This window comes from Camelus dromedarius, chromosome 30 (assembly GCF_036321535.1).
Source record: "Camelus dromedarius isolate mCamDro1 chromosome 30, mCamDro1.pat, whole genome shotgun sequence".
In the NCBI taxonomy this organism is placed as follows: Eukaryota; Metazoa; Chordata; class Mammalia; order Artiodactyla; family Camelidae; genus Camelus; species Camelus dromedarius.
Genome location: NC_087465.1, coordinates 5,213,373 through 5,231,011, shown reverse-complemented (window position 1 = coordinate 5,231,011; position 17,639 = coordinate 5,213,373).

Genomic DNA, 17,639 nt, shown 5'->3' with positions numbered 1-17,639 from the left:
TATTCAAGAGAAATGTTTCTTCTTGTTTTTTTTTATTTGACCAACATAATTTGGAGACACAGAGTATTTAAGATGGCTACCACTTTCCCTCTGACTCTTTAGATTAAGTCAGTTCTTCCATGCATCTTGTGAGAATTGCACAGAGAATAAAACCATGAGCAAGAAAGGGTTTCTTTGACCCTTACATGCTCAATCCAGAGCTTACCATTCTGAGATGAGAAGAAGAAGAAGAAGGAGAAGGAGGAGGAGGAGGAGGAGGAGAAGAAGGAGAAGAAGAAGAAGAAGAAGAAGAAGAAGAAGAAGAAGAAGAAGAAGAAGAAGAAGAAGAAGAAGGAGGAGGAGGAGGAGGAGGAGGAGGAGGAGGAGGAGGAGGAGGAGGACGAGGACGAGGAGGACGAGGAGGACGAGGAGGACGAGGACGAGGAGGACGAGGAGGAGGACAAGGAGGAGGGGGGAGGAGGAGGGGTGTGGGGAGGGGGAGGGGTGTGGGGAGGGGGGAGGGGTGTGGGGAGAGGGGAGGGGTGTGGGGAGAGGGGAGGGGTGTGGGGAGAGGGAGGGGGAGGGAAGGGAGAGGGGAAAAGATGCAGCTGTGGTCTGAGATTCTTTAACTACTTCTCTTATTAATTCTGCTTAGTTTTCACTAAGGGTCCAAACTCAGACGAATCAAGGGTCCACGCTGGCATAAATGTTTGTAAACACACGGTCTGAATGAACCCTGTAGAGAGCACAGATTCTTCCAAAATTAGCTATAACCCCTGGATCCAAGCAGTGGTTGTCCCGTGTGGATGCAAGCCCTGTGTTTTTAATAAGCAAACAATAGTATTTCTATTAGTAAAACCACTTTTAAAAGCTGACCGAGTATTTCTTTTTAAACACAGTGGGTCAAACAAAATGCTCCAGTCTCCTGGTGGACACTTGGAGGTCCTCTCTAAGGTGTCCCTCGCTGTGTGGTGATACTGTTGTGGGTAACAGTGACATCCAAGTCAGGCCCCATGGGTGCTGAAGCTGGCTGATGGGTGTGTGGCTGGCATCCTTTGAGAGTTTCTCTGCACTTTCTGGTGGGGTGTTGGGTGGCACCTGTTTGGAGGCACTGTCTAAGGTCCTTCAGTCTGTTCCCTGCTGAACCAACACAGTGGAGGCCTGGCATGTTCTTACACCACCCTCTGCGTTTTCAAGAGCACACAGACCAGCTCTGTCTAGAAGGTTGGCATGATGGTCTCATGGCCACTGAGGCCTTCCTTTTGCTGCATCCTTATCTCCGGCTGTAGTTCCCTGTTGATCTGCTGGCTTCTGACCCACCAGCTCATCTCCCAGTTCACACTTGTTCTTCTTAACACCCAGGCTGTGATACATGGATTGGCCTCAGGATGGCCACATAAACTTCACCGCAATCCAAGATAATCCTAGAACAGGCTTGTTGCTCATCTGATCCACTGTGGTACTGGTTGCCTCCCCAGCATCCCTTCCTCCTTTTCAACAACTGTTAGTTTCTATCTAGGGAAACATTTGTTTATAAATCACTCTCTTCACCTGCCCTAGCAGACGGGTTAAGCCAACCCAGTCAGCAAAGCCACCCCTCTGGGGTGGATATGTAACAAGTCAGTTGAATAAAACTAATATTTCAATGAGAATTCTAAGGCAAAGCTGCCTCTTGCTGGACATTAGTGTGTGTACATCGATCACCCTAGGAGAGTCAGACATTGATTGGGAGCCATGGATGAAGCCAGCCTTGAGAATGAGTCAACAACACAGAAGAAAGAGCTGGAAACAAAAGGAAACGGGTTTCTTGGTGACAGGATTAAGACCCTTAATTAAGCTGTATCTGGTACTTGACCTCTTTTAGATTTTTTTTCATGTTAGCCAATAACTTCCTTTTATAGTTTAAGCCAGTTTGAATTGAATTTTCTGTTATTTGAAGCAAAAAAAAAAAAAATCCTAAAATGTCCTTCATCCATGATCCACCTGATCCAGACTCCCATCCTAGCTGATGGTAACCACACCAACCATGCATTCTGCACAAAGTTGAGAGGAGGGACTTGGAGGATGATAGGCCACGTGGTCAGGACACAGCCAGATTTCTGTCACTTGGAGAATAACACAAAACACGTGGGTTTTTCCCAAAGCTACAAAATTCAGTGGACTTTGGAGCTGATTTCTGGGAATTCAACAAAAAGGAACTATTTAACTCAAAAAATGTGCAAAGTAAAGGAATGTGCCCAGTTGAATACTTGAAAACTATGGCCACAAATTTGTCTCATCCCAGTATGTGCACCCTTTTGCAATGTACCTTGGCCTCCCTACCCACCTCCGCCACCTCCCCCCTCTTTCTTGAATTTAGATGAATGTTCTAACTTGTTTTGACCAACAGAATGCAAAGAAGTAATTTCATGCAACTTCTGAAGTTGGAAAGAGGCCTGAGGGGGCCCTGCAGTGTCTGCTTTTTCCTTGAGACCATCACACAAGGAAAGCATTCTCACATCTGGGAGGATGAGAGGCCATGTGGAGGAGAACTGAGGTAGCTCACCCAAGGGTCAGCATCACACTGATGGCCAGATGCCTGGATGAAGCTGGTTGTGCCCTTCCTGGCCCCCGTCCCCCAACCCTCCAGCTAAGTGTATCCACATGAGTGAGCCAAAGAAAGCTGGAAAAGAATTCTCTCAGGCAACCCGGAGAATCCTGATACATAATAAATCACTGTTGTTTTCATCCACTTAATTATGGGGGTGGTTTGATTTATAGCAAAATCTGACTGATCCAAAGAAGTTCAAGAATGTACAGTAAAGGAACTGGGCCAAGATGGCGGAGTAGAAGGACACCTAGCTCACCCTCGCCCGTGAAAACAGCAAAAGCCACATCCACATACGGAGCAAATCACACAGAACACCTACTGAGCTTTGGCAGCATATCTCTTCCATCAGAAATGCAAGGAAATCCTCACAAAACCAGGTAAACAACAAGTTTATACTGTCGAGCACAGGGAACCATATTCAACATCTTGTAGTAATCTATAATGAAAAAGAATATGAAAAGGAATATATGCATGTATATGTATGACTGAAGCATTGTGCTGTACACCAGCAATTGACACAACATTGTAAGCTAACTGCACTTCAATTAAAAAAAAAAGAAAAAGAAAGTACATTAATAGAGACACAAAGAATTCTGTAATATATATCATAACTCTTAAAATCTTTGTCATAGGCCAAGAATGATTTCCAATTCAAGGGGAGAAATAAAAGAGTTTGGGCTCAAAGGAGGAAAGTCCACATAGAAAAATGGTAGGAAACAGATTAGCATGACAACAGAGGTAGAATTTTGCATTATCCATTCAAGGAACCGTGTACACATTCCTGAGAATGCGAGAGAGTATGTGAAATTCTCACTGAAGTGACAGTCACATGTCTTCCTGGGATTCTAAAATGCATTTACTTTAAATATTTACAGTATATTGAAAGATTCACCAAGTAGAAAAAGATCATTGAAAAAGAAAAACACATAGCTGCTATGTGGAATCAGTCACACAGGGAGAACAAAATCTCGACCGTCTCTCTCCCGTGGAGGAAAGATGGGATTCCACTGTGGTGCCTGGGAAGAGTCGAGTGCTCGGTGTTCTAAACGGTTTCGGGCTTATATAGTGATTTACAGGAAACTAATGTTATGTCCTCAGGTTAGGGCTGAGAGCTAATTCTGTAACACTGAAGTGTTGTTTTTTTTTTTTTAAGATATCAGGGAGGTTGACTCATTTTAAGATAAACCACAAGCCAGTAGAGCAAATGTTGCTTAAAAGGAAATGTATTCCCAGCATCGCATTAAAGCTGCTGCTGCTGAGACCAATTTAGGAAATATTGAAAAGGCAGGTACGACTTTCCAGTTCCTCAGCTCACTTTTCTCAGTTTTAACCCCTGACTAAGTACTCAGAGGAAAGGACCCCACCAGACGGAGGTCGTGGAGTTGGGAGTGGGAGCTCTTCCTTCTCACTTGTCCCTTTTCTTCATTTTCTTTCTTACGGCTGATCAAAACTGATCTCAGCTGGCTGAGATCACAGAGGGGCCACCTGCCCCTCCGCTGAGAATCCTGGTTTCTCCCTTCTTTATCTTAAGTCATTCTGATCAGAAACAAAGGAAAAATAGAAGAAGAAATAGAGAGGGGAAAAAAAAAAAAAGACTACAGTTAAAAAAAAAAAAAGGCAACAAAAACAATATAGCCCCACCCAAAATAAAACAGACAAGACAAAAGAAAATTAAATTTAGAGGTACTTTTAAAAATTTTTCAATCATGTAACTTAAAAGGGGGAGAAAGAGGATAAGTTATTTGAAATATTTTCAAATTGTATATCAAAAACTTCAAGTAAATCAACTTTGAGATTTGCCCCTTGCTGATGATTCTAGCCTAGAAAATACAAAATGGTTTGTATCTTAATTGCCTTTTTACAATGGAATAATTCCTTAGAACATTGATGTCAGCCAGGCACCCTGTTACCGAGAGGACTCCTAGTCATCTTTCAAGACTCCGTTTCTATTTACTTTCTGGGGCAGCCCTCCCTTACCCTTGACTCCTGAACTCCCTGGCACTTTGTCTCTGTGATGTGTATTTGGTACCTATCATGGACTGCTGTGGTAGTTCTGTGTGTTTTGTCTCCCCAACTATACTGACGTCTCTTTAAGGACAGACTACCTAACTCCTCCTGTGTCATCCATAATCTGTACCACAGTTCCTCGCGTGATGATCTTAACTCATTCAAGGTTAAATATCACTAAGTGCCAATTATCAACTCCTTCATTCACTTGTTACCTAGTACCCAGTGATTCCTAGTCTTTACCATGTCACAGTACACACAGGAAATGATACGTTTGGACGGCACTCTGGAGCAAACAGGCTGCTGGTGACTGGGAGTAACTGGTGGAGGCTGATGGAAGTCCATGCGTCAGTGACCCATTCACCTATGGCCGCTCTATCAGCTTCCTAATGGTTCAGGCGTAGTAAGAGCAGCAACAGAAATCAGAACCTGGGGATTCAGATTAAATTAATTATTCTAACAGAAGACAGGAATGGCAGGAAGTTAACAAGCCCAGGCTGGAATGGGAAGCCTCCATAAGCAAGGAAGTGACAGTGGACATGGAAAATACAGAAGAACCAAGTCAGGATTAGATGGCACAGTGGCTAGAGCGGTTTCTCCAGAAGGGAAAGGGAGATGGAGCAAATCAAAGAGATGAAGAGATCAATGGCATGGCTAGTGCTGACTAAAGCCAGTGGAAGCAGAAGGTCCTGCAAACAAGACAGATGATGAAGTCACCCTAGATGGCTATTGGAGATGGGATAGGAGACTTGAAGTCATCGAGATTTTAAATTTTTTTTAAAAGTGCTTACTTGTGTTTGGGAAGTAAACCCTAGATGCTAATGAATAAATAGATTCTCACCTTTTGTGTGAAAATATTCTCCAAATGTCTCTGAGGGTTTTGACAGTACAGTTAGCTCCGTCAGCATGGCAACAACCAAAATTTACCCTTCTGTTTACAGCTTCCTCATTCTGTTATGATGCAAATATGTTTGTTTCCTATTGAAGAAAAGCAACATTTTCTTTCCAATGATAAAGAGTCTTAGTTTCTGGCAATCTGTGAAAAGCATTAGGTGAAATGAGATTTTTTTTTTTTTGCTTTTTCTCGCCTTTTATGAAAAAATTCAATAGCTTCACATTATATGTGAACATTTGCTCACAACTTTCCTATTTAGAAGCTATTATAAAGTAGTCAAATGGGAAGTAAATGTTCTCTTATTTCACAAACCACTTACAGGAAGGCAAAAACATACAGATAACAGATTTGAGAATGTGTAAGAAGAAATTCGGGCGAAGCCAAGAAAAGAAGCAGCATTAGTAATGAAGAGACTCATCAAGATTTACACTACAGCATTTAATTCCATTTAAAATGTGGTTTCTACGTTTACCTGTCCTTAGACGATCATTAGCTAAAGCAGTCACTTTAGTTCATGTATCTGTTGTCATCAGCATAGGAAAATTATTGGCAGCATTAGACCCCCTGATAGAAAGACTCATTAAAGAATGCAAGTTGTGTGGAGGGAGAGGCTTGGGATATTACTGGAGAGGTGGTGTGCAATGAAATCCACCTGTGATAAGATGGAGTGCACCATTAGAAGAAACAGTGATGCTGTCGAAAGTACGATGCATATTTTACAATTAGTTCCTGGATGCTCAATTCCAAGGCCACCCTGCCAGATGAAATTTTATCAAAAGTAAGTTCATTTGTTACGTAACCAGGTGCAATTCAAACTACTGCACACATGACTATCCATCCCTTGATGTGCATAAAAATCTGTAATTGTAGTTGTGAATGCACAACAACGTGGAATTGTTACCCTATAGTTCATCCATACAATACAGTACAATGAGGCTACTTTAAAAAATCACATTCCTGAAGAATATTTGACAACATGAAAACGTTCACATTATCTTGTTAAGTAGAAAAGAAAAAGGAAATTAGAAACTAGAATCATTGATGTGATTCTAGCTGATCAATAAAGTGTATGTGTGTACCTCTCAAAGACAAAGAAATTGAACAGCAAGAAAATTCATGAAAATGGTGGTTCTCTCAGCTCAGGGAATTAGAGGTCATTTTTATTATGTTTGTTCATGTTTCTCACTGTTTTCCAAATGTTCTGCAGTAAATGTTTATTAATAATTCTTAATATGCACTCCAAAATGGTAAAATATTCAATCTGAGTTTTTAAAACATTGGCTGAGCTCAAGCCTGGAACTCAGATAAGTTTGAAAGCTGACAGCCAGAAGTGTAGCAGTTGAAGCCACAGCACAGATGAGATGGATTACCTAGGGAACACACATTTCAAAAAATCCACTATTAAATTACGGCATCCAATTATCCTGGGTAACTCCCATTAAAAATTGAATAAAGAGAGCAGAGAAATGAATAATCCAGTAAATGTACAACAATTAGATAAATACAAACTGCGTGCACCCCTAATAGGAATTACATCTCCTTAAAAGACACTAATTTAGTAAAAAGGGCATCAGGCTTCAGCGTCTCACACACCCACCTCTGAGTTCCAGCACCACCACATACTAGAGATGTGATCTGGGCAAGTCAGTTAACTTTAAATCTATTTTTCCACTGGAAAAAGTATGATAATAATTCTCACCTCACTGGATTGCTATGGGGTTTAAATGAGATAAATATTGAAAGCATTCTTACATGGTAGGTACTTAAAAATCATTAGCTGTCTCCCTCCCAATATCCTAATTATCAGGAGTCCACAGATAATACACAAATACTGTTACTGTTCTAGGCCAAAAAAGAAAAATAAATAGATTCAAAATACCATGAATTATTGTCTGAAGATCCAAGACGGTAAAATCAAATACTTGTCATAAAATACAAAAACTCCTAAAGACCTTTTCCACATTAGGAAATATTCAAAGAAAAATGTGAGATAGCTTTTTTAGAATATTCAGAAAATGCAAACACTACAAATCTGATCCTATGAGATACAGGTAGAAGCAATTTAAGAAATTTATTTTTACCTAGTATGGTATGAGTTCAGTAATTTTTTTTTTTTAGAAAAAAAAAATAAGACTTTCTTTGTGCTAAACCAATTGTCAAAACTGGGGAGTGTACTGAAAAGAAAATGGATACAGATAAAATCAACTCATTTGCAAAAAAAAATTAAATAAAGTAAAGACTTCCTAGCTATGCTCTCTATCTTCTCTTAAGTCACTGTGTGTGTGTGTAGTTCTCCAGAGGCCAGGGTAAGGGTCTTTAAAATTTAGAAGTTTGAGTTCACCACTGAAGAATCATACAATTTTCCAGCAATCTATAGTGGGTGGAAACCATTCTTTCTAGAAATGCTGACGTATGTAGTAAGATAAAATGATTTGGACAGTAGAAAAATAATAGATGGATGACAAATCTAAAAACTTATTTTGCTGATAAAGCAATGATATAAAATTTAAAAGTCCTGGCAAGTTTAATAATGGAAAAAAGACAAACCTAAATTAAAATAAGGATGGAGAAGAAAATGAGATTTTCTTTTTAAGTATTATGCCGTGATAGCAGCACTTAATTTTAATTATTCAAACAAATGGTTGAAATTCTATAAATTACTACAAAATGTATACTTGACACAAGTTAACGTATACATATAGGCCAATAAATATAAAAGAAATTGTGAAATATTTATTAAAAATCAATCTCTAAAATGCACCAAATATTGATAGATTAACTAAATAAGTATTTAAAATACCACAGTAGAAGTATTTTTAGGTTAGATGATCTATTACAGAACATGGAAAAATAGTGGGAGCCACATAATTTATTCAATGAGGAAAATACGATACAAACCTTAAGTTTGGTAAAGAAGTCAAACTGAGGTTATCTATTTAAGATCTATTAAAATTGAAAAATTTATCTAACAGAAAGATATAGAAGAAAACATTTATAATTTTTAAAAGAGTCAATTTTAAAAAATCTATTTGGTTATAATAATTGTTTGAATAAGAATGATGGGGAATATTTATTCTAGAGCTGGTTTTACTTTTATGAACACTTCATTATGACTAATTTGTTTCTCACAAAATTACTTTCAACCAAACCTTGTGCCAAACCATGATCAAGAAAGTTTAATCCTGAGTATATAAGGATGCTGCAATATTAAGGGAGCTGTTAGAATAACTACCACAAGCATAAGACAAATCAGAAAATTAAAATTCTGATATTTTCATGATGACTTCAACACATATTCCAATTTTTTTAAATTATAATGAGAATAGGCTCTTTTTTCTTAACAAAGAAAATCTAGTTTAAGCCAAAAGCTCAGCATTAAAACCTCTAAAAGCATTTTCACCGAATTCAAAGTCAATGACAAAAAAACGGTGCTCATTCTTTACAATGCCATACGTCATGAAAAAATTAGAATTTTTAATTTTGGAAGAGAAGAAACAGTATCAGATTCATTATCAGATGACATAATATATATCAACAGGAGCCACAGGAGTTACTTTAAAAAACAGAGCTGAATGTGGACACTTGGTTAGTCCTTTTGGGTTGGATTATAAAATAGTTGTAGCTATGTTCCAGGAAAGTATAGAAAAATCAATATATTCTTCAATTTCTACATACTTGGCTGAAATATATATTGGAACCCAAAAGATCCAACTCGTGGTAATAGAAAATATTCTTAAAACATTTTAGGACTAAATTTCAGAAATACGTGTGCCATTTGAAAGCAATCCAGGATACATTTATGATACTTAATTTCTGCTGAATGGGAAATAATTGTATCTGATGACTGAACTTAAACTATAAAGTTAATTAAGCTTTACACAGAATTCCAGAAGGACTCTTATTAAAACAGAGGCGAACACTTCTAAAGTTCATAAGCGCACAGAGGAAATAATGTTTAAGAAATTCCTAGAGAAAAAAAAAGACAAGAGAGGAAATTGGCTCCTATATGAAATACACTTCAAGACCACAAATAAAAGCACAATTTAAAAAAAATAAAAATACACAAAAATTTTGATTTGTAGCTAGCTTTGTAAGTCTGTCACTAACTCTGTGACTTGGACCAAATTTTATCCCAGAGTATACTTTTAAACGAGATCTCTAGTTTTGATATCTTCTTTATGTTTATTAATAAGATTTATCAGTTAGTACTAATTCTACTTAGCAAATACTTCGCTAGAGAGATCACTGATTATTGTTTGAAAATGGTGAAATCACATGAAAGATTCCATCATACTGCATGAGAATGTTTCCTAATGGACAAGGGTAATTCTGAATATTTTCCAAATATCCAAAACTAGTATCTTTCTAATCAGTGAAGCCATAGGTGAAATCAAAAAGGAAAACATTTTGAAAATTTCAAACATATTGAAGGCATTTGTTTGTAAACATGTTTACAAAGTCATTGGAAACAGTAGTCAAATGAATGGCTAGTCTAAACTGTAAATTTCAGCTGTTACTCAACACTGGTCCTCCTATTTATACTTTTTGTATGTTTTTTTTTCAGTGCAGAAGAAAGGGGGAAGGAGGAGGGTCTCGATTTTCTATTCAGCCTAACAATCTCCTTTAATTATAATTTAATTTAATGTAATATCAATATATTTGGGTTTAAAGCTGCGCTCTTGCTATTTGTCTCCTCTTTCTGACACCTGTTCTTGGTTCTTCTTTAAGATATTTCTTAGTCATAAATTGCATTTCCTGTTTCTTGTCAGGTCTGACAATTTCTGATTGGACGCTGGGTACCGTGTTGTTACAAAGTTGAGTTCTTGAAAGGGTGTTAAGCTTTGTTCTGGCAGGCTTCCTTACTTCCAATAAGCTAGATTCTCATGAGGCTAGATTCTCTTCCAGCATTGTTAGGATGGTCTAGAGCAGCCTTTACCCTAATTATTGTTTTTAGCCTTACTACTAAGGTGAGAACACACCTGGGGTCTCTACTGAATTCCCTGGGTGCTCAGAAAGAAATGTTCTCTACAGTTTACGACCAAAGCCTGCATGTCTCTCTACCCTGTGTGAACTTTGGGAAGGAGTCAGCTTACAGCTCTCCAGAATCTCCTCACCTAGCTTTGTGTACTTTCCCTCCATTTGCACACACCTTAGCATGAAGGAAGGACTCTAGAGGACTTACAGAGGTTTCCAAAAATTATTTTTCTTTGTAGTATCCCTCCCTTTGGAACTCTGCCCCACAATCTCCAGCCTTTTCAACATCTCTAATCTCCAATCTCTCTTTCCTCTACATAGGGTCACTCTCTCTGCATGAACTGAAATGTGCCTCCAAGAAAAAGCTAGAGCAATTCTAAGGCCCATTTCATTTGTTTCCTTCTCCTAAAAGATCACAGTTCTGTGCTGTCTCCTGTCTAATGTACAAAAGTGTTATTATGTATGTTCCATCCAGTTTTCTAGTTGTTCGCACAAGCAAGGAAGATCTACTCCACGTCACTCTGCTCTTCGAATCTGGAAATATTACAGTGAAAACCTTTGGAGAGACGCATAAAGGGGGTTGGCCCTTCAAAAACAAAGTGAAAATTCTAAATTCTAATTAGGCAATGGATCTAGTGTTCACTAGGTATACTGATATGTAAATTTACCAACATTCATTATTACTGTCACATACCACGAGTTTATGTTTTATGTTTTGGATGTGCATTTTTAAAAACATAGAAGCATATTTAATAATCAATATTTGAACTACATTTATGTCCAGTTTGTAGAAACTAGATCATAATTTAACATTTTATATCATTATAATTTTAACAAGATTTTAATTTTAATAAGAACATTTTAATTTTATTTTAATAATGTTTACTTTATGATTACACATGAATTTCACATTTTATTTTCTTCATACACTCATATTTTACAGAATAGGCTGGGGTGTTGCTATACTAAAATCTAATGTTGGTAACATATTTCCAACTAAAAATGTGCATGATAATGTGTGTGTCTGTGTATTTAATGGAGTCTCAGTGATGGATTTCCCTCATGCTTTTTCCTTTACACTTTGTTGCCTGCGCACATCTGTCTGTGCATTCTAGCAGGTGACTAAACAGATTAAAAAAGTGACAGAATATAAAAGGAAAAATAGAAATATTGTTCCTAAAACTATTAATGACAGTGATATAGTATTATTCTTAAAGGTCACCACACATAATATAGTAATATTTTAAGTTGATAAAATTGTTCTTAGTTCATATGATGGTGTTACATGTTTATCGAAGCATAAATTCCACAGGATTTATCACCCAAAAAAACTGAGAATCACTGATGAATTTGCTGTTAATTCTTACATCAGGAATACAGTTTCTGATTTAACAGCATTCTAATGAGGAAAACGAGATCTTTTTATAACAATTCAGTTTACGGTAAGGTTTACAGAAGTGTGTGGTGCCGAAAGATAGGAAATGTTACTATATTTTAATGACTTACCGTTCTTTTTTATTTAACAGAAGGTGAAAAATGTATTAAATTTAGGGGAAAACCAATGACATTTTTAAAGTTCTCCCTAGTACAAATTTGACCCCTTGTTGGGATATTTCAATTACATGAATTAACTCAAAGCCTATGAGTAATGAAAGATCACTGCTAAAAAAGGAAAGTGTTTGTGTACTCTTGCTGAAAACAAAAGTTGAAGATGAAATGTGCACGACAGACAGGAAGGAGATAACCAGTCGCACTGGGTTATCCCTCTCTCCCCAAGGCTTGAAGCTTGCGAAAGGAAAGCCAGCCATCTGGGTAACCTTGCTTGTTTTGCAGAAAAGATTGACTTTAAAAGAGGGGAAAAGGAGGGACGATTTCTATCCTCAGAATGGCATGGTGGGGAAAAAGCAGGAGATTCCGCAGGAGACAGAACAATTGAACAGGGAATGTATAAAATTATTAATAATTATTTGGCGTACACTGTCCCTTCGGCACATCGCTATTTGGTCACTTTTCAGGAGTGTAAGTTTCTCTCGCCGAGGTGAAAGTACTCTTTCTGTGGAAAAGGAGCATGCCCTATCCGATCTTTATACCCAGAGCTAGACGCGTAGGAGGACTTCAAATACTAGTTTAATTCATTTCCTCAGCCTGCGGGTCTTTTCATTAAAGTTATTTACTCTTGAATTTTGATCTTCTCGAGACCCATTTCTCTCTCATCTATTACCTGTGGGGGAAAATGATCGAGAGAACTTGAAAAGGCGTTATGACTCGGGCCCTTAAGAGAAAAGCTGAGTGAAAAGGTTGGAACTTTGTGCTCCAGCAGAAATATGTTTGTTTCTCTTCACCTTTCAGCGGCTGCATATGGGAGTGGTAATGGCACAACTCGATTGCTTGCCTGGACGGCGGCGAATCAGGACTCACCCAACTGTTGTTGTTCAGAGCAGGAGCTGTACCTTTATAATCTGGCCTTTTGAATGACCCTTCAGAGCAAGGACAGAGCTGACGACATTTTCTGAGAAGATTAAAAATGAAATCTATTATCGGTAAGAGCAGTCAATACCACACAGATTCCCAGTTTCATCAAACGGTTACTAGCTGAAGTTTATTACAGATGGAATTAAAACCACCTGCCTCTCCCCCTCTACTATTTTACTACTAATGATAATAGCACTGCATTTGAAAGTGGCAACTTTTAAAAGCTTCCTTTTGTTGAGAATAAACAGTTCCTACAGTGCCAATCTTTAAAACCTAACTCTTAGAAATATTTCTTTCTTAAATCCCGCCTGATTAATCTCAGCCTACTCTGAAAACACTTTTTTTTTCCCCTCTGTGTTTCTCCTGTAATTCCTTGGGACCTGTTGCTATCAATTGACACTTTTTAATACAATGCCACTAGTGGAGTTAAGCCTTTTTCACATAAGTGTACTGCATATCCATTCACTTATTTATATAGAAACTATTTCTTGAGCCTTTCATGTGTGCCAGGTACCATTCAAGGTGCAGGGGGTGGAGCATTGATCAAAAACAGACAAGATGCTCCTTCTCATGGAATTCACCAGATTAAGTGACTAAACAAATAAACAAAATAGATAATTTACATAATAATGAGTACTAGGAAAAGCATAAAAGGTGGTGATATTACAGACAGTGACTTGAAGCCTCTTTAGATTAAATAGGTAGAAAATTAATCTTCCAATAAAGATCTGAATGAGACGCAGAAGTTAGCTAATGAGATGATTCCAGGAGAAAGTGCAAGTATAGACGCCCCAGTTGGGAAGGGACTCGGCCAAATCCAGGGACAGAACTAAGGTTCATTCACAGAGGGTGGCAGGGATGTGCTCATGTAAGAATTAAAGGCAGGGATGAAGAGTTTAGTTTGTTTTTTGTTTTTTGTTTTTTTCTAAATTCAGTGAAAAACACTGGAGTGATGCAACGTGATGGACATGTCTGGAAGATCACTCTGGCTTCTTAGTAGACCTCGACTGTGTAACAACAAGAATGAAAACCAGGAGAAATGTAAGGAGGTTACTGAACTGAGCTGGTAGGCCTCGGTGACATTTTGGACTGAAGTAGCCACAGTAGAAACAGAGAAAGGCGGACAGGGATGGGACCTGTTTTAGAGGCAGAGATGCGGTGCAGGGTAATGTGTTAGATGTGAGGTGTGAGTGAAAAAGCAGAGGGGGGATGACTGCCAGGGTGTGGCTTCAGCACCTGAGTGCATGGCGGCACCATTTAATTGGATACAGGAGACGTGGGGTGGAAAAGTTTGGGTAGGGACTGTCGAATCAGTAGTTGGATACATACATGTGGGAATTAGACGTCTCCGTAGGTATATACTGAGCCCTTTGAAAATAGAAACCACATATTTTTTACTGTCTTTTGTGGTAATTGTATGCTAAGGAGAAGTGCATGGTTAAAGCTAAAGGAAAATCTAATAATGGTCCTCAAAATGTTGCCACTAGCATCCTATTTTCTTAGGTCTGTAAAGTGGGGGGGAAATGTCTGTAGCCACTGGACAGTGGCTGGGTCTTATGTTTGAATTCCAAGCATCTTGCCCAGTTCGTAGAACAACTTATTGACTAGGTGATCTGATTTAGTGTGGCACTACCCAGAGACATACCCCCAACCCTCCTTCTGTGTCCCCAGGCCTGCTTCTTCCAACTCTTCTGAACAGGAGCCAGGTCTTCTCCTAATCTGGGAGGGAACACCATGTGAGCGACCCCACCCTGTGTCACCACCCCGCTTAACCTGCCAACCATGACTCCTCCCACCGGCAGAAAATAGGCAAGGGTCAAGGTTATCCACCTGACTGTAGGAATCGCGCAGCCTGGCTTGTATATTCATGCTGTCTTCCAAGAGGTGCCCCAGGCCACCCCGGAACCACCAGCAGACCAACAGAGGCCCAGAGAAGCATTGTGAAACATAAAACCAATGCTAGAAACCTGTTCACTGACAGTACCTTTGGCTTCTGGGAGTTGTTGTGTGTGGGAAAGGGTGACGAAGAATTAGAAGGGAGGGCAGCAGAGGAGAGGGCGCAGACAGCTCTGCTGGGTTAGTTGCGCACGCATCAGGCTGTTCAAGGGAGGCTGAGGAGAGGCCGCAGCAAGGCAGCTTATCAGACCTAACAAAACCCTTTAACCAGGAACTCATTCTATGTCTGATCTGGCTAAGATGACTACAGACAGATATTTTGGAATTTGAGGCAAAAAATAAAATACTCTGATATTCAAGATCTTATAGTAGCTCACGGTGAAAAAGAATATGAAAATGAATATATGTATATTCACTTATGACTGAAAAATTGTGCTGTACACCAGAAATTGACACAACATTGTAAACTGACTATAACTCAATAAAAAAAAAAAAAATGCTCTGAATAGAAAGGATTTCACTCTGCAAGCATCAGTTCTGAGGCCAGATAGTTAAAAAAATTTTTTTTAACAAATGAGCATCAGACTAGCCTGGTTTTATTACTGAAATTATGAACGTTGCTATATAAGGTAAATAAGTAATTACAGAAATGATTTATTTGCCGGTCTTTACAATTATATTCAAAGCACAATAAAGAATTTCTAATTTTTAAAAATAGCAAGATAAAGTCACACATTTGAAAGTAATAATTGGCAGCTGTTGGATTCATGTTGGGTTCTAGAATAGTTCTGGAAAGTACTGAACATAGTAAACATAAAAGTAACTAGGACCTCGGATGTATTATTAAATTCCTGGGGGAAAGTTAGTCCAAAGGAGCACGAAGGCTGGCTGGGAGGGGTGAGCGGTCGGCACTGTGCTCTCTAAGAGTCTGGTTCCCAAGTTACCTCCTTACGGATTCACGTCTGAGTTGTAGAAAAAGCCTTCGGCAGAACCAAACTTAAATAATATTTGTGATTTTTTTTTTTAATAAAGGCACGGCTCCTTGGTTATCTCTAAGCAGCTTGCCTTCATTTAGAAAATCTCTTTAGGGATAATCAAACTGGCTGAAAACAGGGACGGGGACACTAGAAACCACCACTAACAAGAGGCAAGAGCAGTGGTGACCCCCTCACCGGGATGCTGGGGAGACTGCACTCTGGTCGCCCCCACAGCAAGTGGGGCATGAGAAACGGGGACCAAGAGAGCAAACGTGGAAGCATTTATGTTGTAAAATGGTATGTCTTTTATATCAAAAATGATATAAAATAATATATACCTGCAAAAATGATATATTTATGATAGACTGTCCAGAACTTGCCAGAAATAGTTAACGATGTTTAAGGAATGGGAGGAAAAAGCTAATAGGCATCATAGAAGCAGCCAGAAAATCCTAAATTTTGTTATTTATTTCTAAGGGTAGGAATCTGTCGAAATCGTATTCTTAAGAATTTGGCGAGAGTTGCTTTCAAATAAGTGATCAAGTATTATAAGCCTGGGCCAGAAAGTTAACCTTTTCCTCAATTCAAAAAATACTGAATTCCTGAGTAAATGATAAGCAATTGTTGGCATTAATCATAATGAAATTACCCGCAATCCAGAGCTTGCCATAATATTTGCAATAATATTTATTCCATAGTGGGTCACTGTGTGCCTAGGATTTGAAGCGCGCACACACACGCACACACACACACACACACACACATACACACGCGCGCACACACACAAAAACCTGATCAGTCTTCTAAATCATTTTCATTCCACTGTGATGGTGCCCTTTCTAGCCTAAGAGAAAATGCAGGAAGTGGGGAAAGAAGTGCAAGGTAACCACTTATCTATGAGAAATTGAAATGGGAGGGAAAAAGTAGAAAGTAACCAGCATGAAAAGATCTCAACTAGATGGAAAGGCAATGGGTGAGAGGTGAGTCTCAGAATCAACCAGGATGATTTTTCAAATGACGCTACTCCCCAGTCCTCCTCCAGATTGAGCAGAAACGACGTGCTCTAATCCAACGGTGCAAGTAAGTCTCCTTGACAAACTCAGGTCTAAACGCTATTATGAGCTTCTGGAGAGAGTTGGGCAGCTTCTGAGATAACAACGCGTCCGCCAAGAACAACAGAAAAAAACTGAGTGTGCTATAAAATAATTTGTTTAGAAGTGTCAGAGACCTACCCAAGCAAGAAGGATTTGTGAGATCAAGAACCAAGGAGAGGTGAGCTAATGACCTGCAGCTTCTTTTTCCCTGAAGGCATTTGCTGAGTCTGTGCAGGAGGAGACACGGATAACTTGAGCTTTGTCCCAGCAGGAGATCAGCTCTGGGAAAGAGAAATATCTGTGCTTATGGCAGTTTCATGAGGCTAGAGAGAAAACCTGGACATTTGTGAGGCATCAAATATACAGCCATGTTTGCCTTTGCTAAGAAAAAGAAGCAACACTACACTAAAAGGAGGAAATCAATGATTCAGATTTTAAGCAAGGAAGTTAAGATACATTTCATTAAAATTTTAAAGTGCTGCTTATGAGAGACAAATCCCAAATACAAAAAGCAAAGTATTTAAAAGTAAAGGGATGGAAAATATAGACCACAACAACACTGAGACAAATCTATTATTTTTATATTAATAGCAAAGCATACTTTAACACAGAAAATATTTCTAGAAGTAAATAGAAATATTTTATAATGATAAAGTCATCAATCTACCAGGAAGTTATACAACTCAAAATCAGTATGTACTCAATAACATAATGAAAATGTATGCAACAAAATTAATGAATTAAAAATAGTAGAC